This window comes from Myiozetetes cayanensis, unplaced genomic scaffold (genome assembly GCF_022539395.1).
Source record: "Myiozetetes cayanensis isolate MyiCay16 unplaced genomic scaffold, myiCay2020 scf26, whole genome shotgun sequence".
In the NCBI taxonomy this organism is placed as follows: domain Eukaryota; kingdom Metazoa; phylum Chordata; class Aves; order Passeriformes; family Tyrannidae; genus Myiozetetes; species Myiozetetes cayanensis.
Window position 1 is genome coordinate 1,948,514 of NW_026087477.1, and position 12,377 is coordinate 1,960,890.

A 12,377-nucleotide genomic window follows, 5' to 3' on the forward strand; every position below is an offset into this window, starting at 1 on the left:
CTGACCACGTCCCGGTGCGGCCGTAACTCCTCACGGTGCTGCCCCTGTGAGGGGTGGGCTGGGAACCATCACAGTGTGGAGCTTGTTTGAGCCAAGCTCTGCCCCCAGAGCAATCTCCCTTCCCAAATTTCCCTCAGTGTCCCAGGCTCCCATCGTTTTGAGCTTGTCCCTGTCACCCAGAGCTGTCGTGACTCCGAAAGCGCTTTGCCCTTTTTGGGATCGCACAAGTTCAGGGGTAGGGCATTCCTTGGTGTCTCCTGTTCACAGCCCACATTTCCCTGTAGCTGGAAAGAACTTCTGGGCACCTTTGCTGCTTGCTCAGCTTTCCTAAGGTCAGTTTGGTGTTGGAAAGGTCTTTTCTTTCCAGCTCTTGGCCCTGTGCTGCTGCTCTGTTCAGTGTCTGGAGCACTGAGCTCTTGTCAGCACATCTTGGAGGGAATTTGGTTCGGGTTTTCTTGTGCTGTTTTTTGATAAATAGTAGCCTGGAAGAGAACTTGGAGTGTGTTCTAGTTGGTGTTTCAGCCCTTCCTACCCTGCTGGCCTTGTGGCCTTCTCAGAGGGTCCCCTGCAGGTTGGGTGCCAGTTGATTCACAGGTCTCTGGGACTGAGCAGTTTCCTTCCTTTTAAAATATCCCATATCCTCAGCTCTCTCCTGAAGGAAAGTGTGGCAGGAGAACAGCCCTTCCAGGCTCACTTGCTGGGTCGAGTCATTTATCAGTCTGTGAGCAGACAAGCAGGAGAGGAGGAGGAGCAGGAGGAGCTGGAGAAGGGCCCACACCATCTCTTTTGGGAAAAGACTGAACCTTCCACAGGCAAAACAGGCTCTGAAAATCAACCCTGCTGACAAAAACCCACCTCCCACTGCTTCTTTTTGTCTGCTCCTGGTGACCATGGGAAGCAATCCTTGGGGAAGCCTTTGTGTGGGGTAAGGGGGAGTCTGGATAATTGATATCCCTCTGTAAAGCTGGATGGCAAATCCACAGGGGGTCTTGCTTCCCAGAAAAAATACATTACGGGACGGTGTCTGGGCAGAATTCAGGAAGCTTTTTTTTGTTTTATTTGTAATTTTTGTGTTCTTTAACTGAATTAGAATGTCCTTGTAGGCAAGTTCCACGTGGTTCTGTCCTCCAGCTCCACGTAGCTCTTCCTCGTGCTGGGATTGTGAGGCCTTTGTGTAATTAAGATCAAATAACGAAATACTGAAGGTGAAGACAAGCTCTCAGTCTTCAAACTTTGTGCTGGCGAAATCCTCGACGGAAAATCCCTCCCGGTGTCCAAATGCCTCCTGATGTTTCATTGTGCTCATCTGTTCCAGCTCAGGCAGGATTTAGGGAATTTAGGTCCTTCAGCCAGTGTTCCCAAAGTGTTCCCTAAGCTAAAAGGGGTCGTGGTGACTCTGGATTCCTCCTCTGAGGGTTTGGATTTGTCTGGGTTTGTCTGCCTTTGTAATCATAGAATCATTAAGGTTGGAAAAGACCTTTTAAGAGGATCAAGTCCAACCATCAGCCCAGCACCACCACCCTGGTCACCACTGAACCGTGTCCTCAAGTGTTTTACCACACTCACAGTGAAGAAAGTTTCCCTTTCCTATTTTTATAATTTTCTTCCATTTAATGGATTTTTCCATCTGTTCCCTCTTGTCCTGTTAATGGGCACCAAGGAGAACAATCTGTCTCCATCTTCTTTATCTCTCAACCACTTCCAGATAATTTTATACACTTATACAGAATTTTCCTCCTCTCCAGTCTGAGCAGTCCCAACTCTCTCAGCCTTTTCTCGTAGGGGAGATGCCCCAATCCCTTTGTCACACCCTTGGCCTTCCTGGAGTCTCCCCTCTACTGTCCATCATCTTCATCATGTTGCAAAATACTTGAGCTAGTTTGGCTGAGCTGTGCTGGCTTTCAGGGCAAGGAGACGACTCCCCGTGACACGGGAGGATTTATTTATGGATATTTATGGATATCCCCCTGCTGGAACCTAAATTTTCACTCCCATACTGAGCAAGACACGTCTGGTTCGTGCATGTTGGATGATCCTCTCAGGGCATGTGGCGTGACGTGGGATGGTCCTGTGCAGGGCCAGGAGTTGGACTTGGAGGATCCTCGTGGGTCCTTTCCAACTCAGCATATTCTGGGATGATTCTTGGAAGATCCTGGATGGAGAGGTTGACTCTTGCCCTTCTTTTGGTGGTTTCTCCCAAAGACTCTGGAAAGCATGGAGATGACAATTATGATGCCTCCTTTCTGCTTGGTCTGGCTTAAGATTGTGAGGATTTTATCCTATTATGATTTTTTTCCCCCAGAGTTAAACAGCTGCTTGGGACTTTTTTTTTTTTTTAAAAAGGAAATTACTCAAGTTGGATATCAGGAAAAATGTCTTCACTGGAAGAGTGATTAAGCATTGGAACAGGCTCCCCAGGGAAGTAGTGAAGTCACCATCCCTGGAAGTGCTCAAAAAAACCAACTGGATGTGGCACTTGGTGATGTGTTTTAGGACATGGGGGCGTTTGGTCAGAGGTTGGACTTGATGATCTTGGAGGTCTTCTCCAACCTTAATGATTCCATGATACATTTAGTAATTAAATTACCTCTGCCTTCTTTGAATAATCAGTATAGGGAGATCTTTCCACGTCCAGACATGTCCAGGGTGTTTTGTCCAGCCTGGGATTTTCTGCTGTAAGTCTTTTGCCTGGGACTTGCCTTCCCAGAGCTCTGGTGGTGGCATTTCCTTCCCATCCAAGTTACCAAATCCCAGAACGTGCTGAGTGGGAAGGGACCCCCGAGGATCTCGGACTCCAAACTCCTGGCCCTGCACAGGCCCGCCCCCAAAATAAAGGTGACGCTGTCGTGGTTTCACAGCCTTTGCTTTCCCCCTTTAAAAACCAGCCTCTCACTCGGGGTCAGAGCGAGAACCGACCAGAGGCAGAGCAGATGACTCCACTGAGCTTCGCCTCAGCGTTCCAAATCCCACATCTGATGCGCATCCATCCCCCCCGTCACTCCGAGCGCGTCCTCTCCCCCCGACCCGTCACGGACGTGCTGGAAAACCACCGAGGGCTCGGCAGAAGGGAGGTTGGAACATTTGTGGTGGCTCTGCAGCCACATCCTCCCATTCTTGTGGCTTTGTGTCTGCCCCCCTCGTGTCGACACTTCTCCCAGCGACGCTCCCATCTGGTGTAAACGTTGGGAAGCTTCGAGCGAAGCGCGGCCACGGTGTATCGTTAGATTTCCTCCTGGTGGGCTTTTTTTTTTTTTTAACCACTGTTGTTTACAGGCACTGGTAGAGATGATTCATCCCCTGTCCTAATGTCAACCAGCTTGGATGGGCTGAAATTTATCTCGCTTGGTTCCCATCCTACACATGGCTCAAATCAACTGTCCTTCCAAACTTGAAAGAGCTGGAGAGAGTCGGGGCCCTGCTGACGCATCGCGTTTGTTCTTGGGGGAATTGTTTCCATTGTCCTCCCAAAAAAATGAGGGGAGTTGAAAGCTCTGCTCGTGGCCAGTTCTTCCCCATCCTGGCCTCGGCTGGGGGCATTCGTGTTTCTTGTAGCTGTTCTGCCTTCCCTGGCTTTGGGGTTGCTCCGTACGTTTCCTGGCTCTTCTCGAGTCCGGACTCTTTAATTTGTTCAAGCTCTCCCTCCTAATGTCTCTTAGCATATGAAATTCCTTCTCTAATAGGGGCATTGTAACCATGTCCTTCCATTATATTTTCAATTAGGGGTAATTATCCTTTGTTTCCTTCAGCATCTTGCCTGGCAGGGAATAGCTGGATTCCAACCCGGAGGTGGCTGTGGCTTTATGGTGGCTCTGTTTTCCTGCTAATGTATAGTCTGAAAGTGCTTTATTGTCAGAAGTGAACTCTTAAGAAGGCATTGGAATAGTTATGGAACACAGGTTTCCAGAGGAACCGTGACTGCCCCATCCCTGGAAGTGTCCAAGGCCAGCTTGGAGCAGCCTGGGCTAGTGGAAGGTGTCCCTGCCCATTGCAGGGGGTGGAACTGGATGATCTTTAAGGCCCTTCCCAACCCAAACCATTCCGTGGTTCTGTGGTTTTAGAGACCTGATCTGGTGCATATGAAAGAAATGGGAGTTTGTTGCCATCAGTGAAAGTTGAGTTGGTTTCTTTGAAATCCATGTAAAAACCCTGGAGGATTTGATACCCAGGGTCAGAGGCGCCTTTTCTTTCAGCTTCTGGGCTTAGTGGAGCGTTGGTTAAGAACAGGCACTTTCCCAAGAGCTTCAGCTCTTCTGTGGGGTGAATTTGTGGGAAACAGGGCTTTGGGGATCACAAGAAGCCACTTACTCAACCCTCCCCCATCTGAGGAGATGTTTGGTGTCTCCAGCAGCAACCACACCTGATTCACTCTTATTGATGTCTCTTTAACTTATTCTTAGGGATGATCAATTTAAAGAGATCCCATAACATCCTTTGATGACCCCTCTCAGATTTCAGCCACTCTTACAGTCAGAAAACTTTGTCCCATGTTTAACCTAATTTTCCTGGGCAGTTTAAGCCCAGTTGCTGTTTTTCCCTCTCTTGATTTGACACAAATATTTGCATGGGAATGTGATTCCAGGCCTCTTCTGGTCATCATCCATCCCAAACTCATTGCCTCTTAATCCAGCTTTCCTCCCTGAGGTTGGGGCTGTTAAAATACCCTTCTGATGAAGTTTTTGTGAAGCTCGATTGAAAATCCATCATCACTTGGTGCCGTGCATCACTCTCATGTGGAATTTTGACTGCACAGGCTCTGGGGGTGTGGTGGGGCATCGACCTGGAGAAATGAAACTGTGGACAACCACAAGGGTGGAGTAAAACGCACTAATTGTCTTCTACCATTCCGAATTTTCTCTTTGGGAAGCCCTTTCATGTGGATTCATCAAGTCCAATGGATTTTTGGGCACGTCTCCTACAGAACTTCTCTGCTTTTGGGTTCATGACCTGAGTCTTCTCCAAGTGAACCAAAAGGCTTTTAATTATTCAACCCACGCAGGCCGCAGAACCAAATGTTCCTGGTGCTGCTGGTGATGCCGTGATGTGGGTTGTGTCTGGTCTCCAGCTGCCTCCCCAAAAAGCACTGGTCCCTTGCAGATCCTGTGCCAGGTTGACCTACCCCAGGCAGATGTCCTGGAGGGTACCAGGGATCTGTATGCCTGCAACTGGAGTCTTCCAATCTGGGACTTGCATATGAATTTTCAAAGTCAATTATTAGTAGATGATAATAGCGAGTCTCCTCTGACACAGCCTGTGCTGGTGGGAGAATCTGGGTCAGATGATTCTTGTCTCTGCCTGAAGTCCCCGTTGTGTCATTTCCTTCGGGAGCCACTCGAGTGGTTCCTCCGGATCCGGTTTAAGTGGATCAAGGTTATAAAGACGTTTAAAAGTAGCCTCACAGCCTGATCTAGTGAGAGATGTCCCTTCCTGTGGGGAATGAGATGGTCCTGAGGGTCCCTCCCAACCCAAAGCGTTCCATGATTTCAGGAGGGGGTGAAGGGCTGGGCGGGGGCGCGGGCGTCGTTTCTGGGAGCAGAGCAGGAGCTGGCAGGGAGCTGCTTTCCGCTGGCACCGCGTGCAGGGCACAAACCCATCTGCTGCCGGGAGCCAGGAACTTCCCAGCACAATGAATTGGCAGCGAGGAGCCCGAGCTGTGCCACTCCTTCAACTTTTGCCTCCCGGAGAGACCTCGAGTTGACCTCGACGCTCAGCCACGCGCTTCCGCCCGAGGAAGGAGCGGGAAGTTTGTGCTGTGTCGAGACCAGGACACGATGCCAGGGAGTGTGAGGCTGCTGCTTCCCTCTTGAAAACCACGGAGGAGCAACGTCCCCAGCCCTGGAAGTTATCAATCCTTCCGCTGGCAATTTGGATGGGTTTCGTGGGGGTGGTGGGGGGGTGTTTTTACGACGCCGCGTGTTTAATACCGTGCACGTCCCGAGGATTTGTTATGCCTCTGTTGGACGTTGTGACAACATTTCTTCGCAGCAGAAAGGAGGGGATGGGGCTTAAAGCCAAGAATGCACCAAAAAAAAAAAAAAAAATAGAGTTAACTTGGTTAAACAATTCATAAGACAACAAAACGAGCTTTGTTCATAGGGAAGAGGCTTTTATTGGGCAATAACACAGCAAGTAGAGACATTAAAATTGTGCTGTGGTAATTGAATGGGCTTTTATGGATGTGAGGGCTGAAATAGGAATTCTGTCAAGTTTATCAAAATGATGCTTCACTCAGCTCTGGGGCCCCCAGCAGAAGGAGGATGTGGAGCTGCTGGAGCGAGTCCAGAGGAAGCCACGGAGATGCTCCGAGGGCTGGAGCCCCTCTGCTCTGGAGCCAGGCTGGGAGAGCTGGGGGGTTCCCTGAAGGGGTGGTCAGGCTTTGGGACAGGCTGTCCAGGGCACTGGTGGAATTGCCATCCCTGGAAGCCTTCAAAAGGTGTGTGAATGTGGCACCTGGGACGTGGTTGAGTGGTGAGCACACTGCTGCTGCTGCTGAGGTGATGATTGGACCTGATGATCTCAGAGGCCTTTTCCAACCTAAATGATTCCATGTTTCTATAGCAGAGGATTCTTCCATGGCTTTGTGCTCCCTGTGTCCTCACAGCCCTTTCCCTTCAAATCTAAACCTGATTCCTGTTCATGGCCAATAAATCTGGAGTTGTGGCTGATGTGGAGTTTGTGGCCTCTCTCCTGCCTTCTCCTTGATCCCGTTGAACTTGTGCTCCCGATTCCCACCTTCCCTTGGTGCCCTTGCCTCTGCTGACCTTCATCCTTCTTGACTTCTGGGAACACTTCCAGCCTCCCGAGGTCTTTGGCTGCCGCTTTCCCCACGACTTGTGGCTGCCTTGGCTTTGGTGGCACCGACATCTTTCCAAAGTGCAGCTCTCACTTCACATTTTCCAATTTGCTCCTCAAACCGCTGAGGAAAACCAGGCCCTGAGCAAATCCGTGTGGAAGCCCTGTTGAAAAGCTCCTTCTGGTTGAGGCCATTGGCAAGTAACGTGGGCTCTGGGGTGGTTTTTGAGGAGCGTACGCGTGCGGTTTTTTGGGAATTCTCTGTGCGACGTTCCTCGTGGGAACACTTGTGGGAATGCCCCACCGGGCCGTGCCAGGACCTGGCTGTGGGATCAAGGTGTTCCCAGTTAGGCAGCCAGGGTTATCCTGCCAAAAAATAAGGTATGGTGGTGCTCTTCAGCACCTGCTTCGTTCCCTACCCCATAACTTTGGGATGTTGGTGGTATTTTGTGGAATTTTGTGGTGATTGGGATGATTCCTGTTGGAACCAGAAAATAGGACGGTGAGGGAACCTTGTGTGTAAGAGGTGTGGGTCTAAGTAGGACAGATCCATGTGGGAATGCTTTTAAATGGGAATAATGAAAAAATGTATTATTATTATAGATCTTACACTCTTCCAAAAAGGGGGAAAAAGTGGCTTTCTCTATATTTCTGCTGTAAATTAAACCTGTTATGGGTGATGGGACAAAGCAGAGCGGGCTTAAATTCTGGGCTTAAATTCTGTTTAGTTAGAAGAATAAAAACCAAAAAGTGAATTTTCCACTGAGGTAACTTGAGGTGTAACCTCACTGGGGGGGGGTGTATTTGGAGTACAAGGTGCTGCTGCTGTGTCCTAAGTGGATAAACTTGGGAATCACGAGGCTTAAACTCTTGGACAGTTTGATGTTAATCTCAAAAACTTTCTTTGACCTTTTTACCGTGGAGCTGTTGCCCCACTCTCGAGAATTGTGATTGTTTTGTTGCAATGCTCGGTAGTGAATTTGTTTATTGCAAAAGTCAGGCTGAGATTAAACAAACTGCTAATGCTTTTATGTAGCTTAATGAGAAGAAAATGTTTCGGAGGGATTCAAACCACTACAGAAGTTTTAAAGAGGTGGGGGGGGAATAAAACTGAAGTCCACAACAGGCTCAGGAATTTGTTCCACTTATTAATTGAAAACAAAAGGAAGTCACTTGTGTTCCACTGTCCCCGGATTGTCCTCCTTGCATTGTTCCAGAGCTCTTTCATTCCGCCCCCGGAGATTTCCCTGCTCTGTATTTTCAGCTGAATTTATTTAGGTTCCTTCTGAGTCTCATCCTGGAGGCAGCTCTGGTTGGGAATCAAGTTGCAGGGTCAACCCTGTGGCTTGGCCTTCTCCAGGCCTGCCTGGAGCCCTTTGCTTAACCAGGTCATGGGATGGTTTGGGTTGGAAGGACCTTCAAGACCATCTCATTCCACCCCCTGCCACGGGCAGGGACACCTTCCACTAGCCCAGGTTGCTCCAGCCTGGCCTTGGACACTTCCAGGGATCCAGGGGCAGCCACAGCTTCTCTGCCCAACCTGTGCCAGGGCCTGCCCACCCTCACAACCAGGAATTCCTTCCCAATATCCCATCTATTCCTGCCCTCCTTCAGCTGAAATCCAGTCCCCCTTGTTGAGCACAGGATAGGCAGGACCTGCAGAGCAAGTTCCAAACATTTTCTAGGATTAATTTCTACCTGTACAGTAACTCAGAGCTCCTCTGGCAGTTTTCCTGCATGGAAGTGGTGTCTGGGTAGGACCTGCCAGTCTGGGAACAGTCCCAAGAAGTGTCTAAAGCAGGGCTGGAGAGAGTGTAGGTTGTGTTGGTGCTTGGTGGCAACACCCAAGGTGTTGCCCAGAGAAGCTGTGGCTGCCCCTGGATCCCTGGAAGTGTCCAAGGCCAGGTTCGAGCAACCTGGGCTAGTGGGAGGTGTCCCTGCCCGTGGCAGGGGGTGGAACTGGATGGTCTTTCAGCTTCTTCCTAACCCAAACCATTCTGTGACTGTGTCCTCCTGCCTCTGACCATGTTTTAAGGAGGTTGTTGCCCCTTTCAGTTTTCCCTTGGCTGTACCCCCCAATCCTCTGCTCTTTGCTCTTTTGCTCTCGTGGATGAAGAAGTGGCTGGGAAGGCAGAGGAGTATCCAGGTCCACGTGGGGGTTGAGCACAGGGAGCCCAGCGAGGCTCTGGAATGCCAGGGGAGAGCGAAGGTGTGGAATGTTCCCCATGGACACATTGGTGCTTCTGCCTGAGCCACCACTCCCTTTGTGCCACTTGGGAACTGGCAAAGGCACCTGTGGATCCACCTGAGGAGCACTGGGGGCACTGGGGTTGTTCAGCTGGAGAAGAGGAGGCTCAGGGGAGGCTTCATCGGGGTCTGCAGCTTCCTCTGAGGGGCAGCTCCATCTCTGCTCTGGGGGGACCAGGGACAGCCCCCAGGGAATGGCTGGAGCTGTGCCAGGGCAGGCTCAGGGTGGATCTCAGCAGAAGGTTCTTCCCCCAGAGGGTGGTTGGCACTGCCCAGGCTGCCCAGGGCAGTGGGCACAGCCCCAAGGCTGCCAGAGCTGCAGGAGGGTTGGGATGATCCTCTGGGGCACAGGGTGGGACTCTTGGGGTGTCTGTGCAGGGCTGAGGGTTGGACTGGATGATCCCTATGGGTCCCTTCCAGCTCAGGATATTCTGGGATTTTATGACCCGTGGCACAGCTGGATATTTGTCTGTGGCATCCCTGTTTTTAGTGGTTTGGCTTCTTGGTGTGCACCAGTTTTGGTTGCCCCTATTTTTGGGGGATAAACTTTGCAGTAACTCCAGGCTGCAGAGATGGCAACTCCTGATGCATTTGTGGCTTTCCTGGAAAGATTTTTCCAGTTGACCTTTCTAAAAAAAAAAAAAAAAAAAAAGGATTTTTAATGAATGCAGAAATTGTGAAACTTAACAATACAATCCAAGAAATTTGAAAGTCATCTCCAATGGTTTAGTGAGTGCACTTAAAAAAATATAAACCAGACAGATCTGTCACTGAGCAGAGCCTTGAGTGGGAGAATTACAGCCTGCCCTGAAATGATCAGATAAGTGCATGTGGGACAGACCACTCTTTCTCAGCCTTTTTTAATCAAAAGCCTTTTTGTGGAGGAGCTTTTTGACCAGCAATTTTTTATAGCAGATTAAAAAAAAAAAAAGAGGCAAAAAGCAGCCTGAAGGATCATTCTCTATAGTTTCTGTCCCAGTGTGTTTTTACAACCAAGAGAAGGAACAGCCCAAAGCAATTCTGAGCTGTGTTTTCTTTCCCCTCTCTGTATGTTTTATTGTGCTGTTGTGATTATTAATGGCATAAACACACAGGGAAGATGATTTTCCTTTTAGACTGGTGTTTTTTTTTTTTTGGGGGGGCAGCACCTTTAATGCCTTTTGAATTATCAGAATGGTTCCCTGAAGATCCAGGTGGGCTGTGGGAGCAGAGTGGGATGTGCAGGAGAAATGGGATTGGGAGGAGCAGCTGGAGGGAACTGTAGATCCAGAGGAAGGCAGTGGGTATCCCTAGGATTTATCAGGAAAGAAATGGGGAGAATAATGCCTCAGGTGGGTTGATTCTGGGAGGGAAATAATCTGTACTGAAGGTGCTCATCACTCTCATCAGGTGAGAGCCAGAGATGGCCTTGAGGACTGGGAGTTGCTGGATGGGTCACACTGGACACACGTGGAGGATTTGGGATCACAAGGATGGTTTGCCAAGGCTGCTGTGGCCTCTTGGCAGCTGAAGGAACACCTGAGGAAGTTGGATCTGTCCCAGAACCAGGGAACTGAGGATGGTGATGGTGGAGTTTGAACCTTGAGAGGTGTTTTGACCCGACTGGGAAGGAGAGGTTTGTCCTTTGTGCCAGGAACCAGAGCTGGAACCAGTGTGGAAGGTGATGATGGTGGAGTTTGGGACTTGAGGGGTGTTTTGACCCGATTGGAAGGGAGAGATTTGTTCTTTGTGCCTCAAAACCGAGTCCTGACGTTGTCTGAGTGGAGAGTCACCAATAATCACTGGGTGTGTTGATGTGATGATGTTCAATCCAGAGCCAGCACCTGCCATCCCATAACATCAGAGTGGACATCCTGGAAATCTGGAGTGTGTTGGGTCTGGCTTGGCTTTTCCCTGTTTATTTGTGTTTTGGAGGGAGGATGGAAATCAAAGATGTTGGTTCTTGCAGGGAGGATTGTGGGTGAATTGGAGGAATTCAGAAGGAAAAATGCAAAATCTGCTTAAATCTGAGCTTGAAGCTGACCCAGCATCTGCTGGGGTTTGTTGCTACCTGAACACCAACTACTTCTTTTTTTTTTTACTAAAGAAGAAGAATAAAGAGGTTTTAATTATCAACCTTAATGTCTTAGATTTGCCATTTTCAAAGAGAGTTTTACCTGGAGTTTGTAAGTAATTTTGAGGTTTTTTTTCCCTCCCATTGACAGGTACATATATTCATTTGAATGCAAACCAATTAATTTTCATCCAGAATTACTGTGTTTTTTTAAAATTATTTATACCTGAGTGCAAACACAACTCACCTAAAACACAACTCACCTATTTTTATTTTGTTGTTGTATGGAACTGTCAAACTTGAATTGAGAGTTTGAGTCGCTGGGTTTGCTGAGACCCTGCAGAGAGGCTCTTCAGCACTAGATGGCACTCAGGCTCCAAATTTCAGGTTTTCCCAGCCAAAAACTTCTGGAAACTTTAAGGAAAAACCACCAGCACCACATTAGTGTCTTTCATGGAATTTGAAGGAGTTCTATCTCTTTTTTTTCACCTTTAGCACCAACCAGTGAGTGAAGGAGGTGACGTGGTCACCTCTGAAGGCTTCTGTTCGTGGGGTCTGGGTTATTTTACATTGAGTTTTAAACAGGTTTATTGGCATTTATTTGGCATTTTTGTTTTGCATTTTGCTGGCATTTTGGGGGGCTTTTTTAAATTTATTTTATTTGCATTTATTTGGCATTTTTGTTTTGGCCGCTGAGAATCTTGAACCAAAACTGCTGAACTGAAATTGCCTGGGTAGGTTTTAAAGAATAATAATTAAGTAGATTTTCTGCAGTTTTTAGTCCTGTCTTGATATTTTTTTTTGTATTTCCTTGAGACCTTTGTGGATGGTCCAAGGGACCTCATGACTTGCTGCAGGAGAGCGTCCAGTTGGATTCATGGAATTCTGATTCTTTCTGAAGTGTTGCTTGTCACTGGGATTAATAATCCTGTAAAATTTCATTCTTGTTACAGGTCTGCCATTCCCACCTTTTTTCTCTAATTCCTGCCTGGAATCCAGTGTATAGTTAATTTGACCTTAATTTCTGACACAAGTTCAGATTCCATAAAACTCACGATGAAAATCCTTTTGGATTAGGGGAGAATTCAGGTTTAGGAGCCACCAGTGGTTCTCAAAATGCTACGACTTCACTCCATGGAAAATACCTGTATTTACTGCAAGAAACCAGGAAAACAACCCCTGAAATCCCACATCCTTCCAGGGGGTGACCAGTTGGTCCCTCTTGCTTTCTAAAGTGACATTTGGTTTGAAGGATAGAAATTTGGGTTGAGTTTCCACCTTTACACTT

General features: G+C 48.4%; 1 protein-coding gene across 4 annotated transcripts in view; it reads left to right on the forward strand.

Annotated features, from left to right (window-relative positions):
* EXOC6B (exocyst complex component 6B) overlaps nt 1-12,377 on the forward strand; it is a 285,301-nt gene that overhangs the window by 32,654 nt on the left and 240,270 nt on the right. The gene's annotated exons all lie outside the window — the stretch shown is intronic.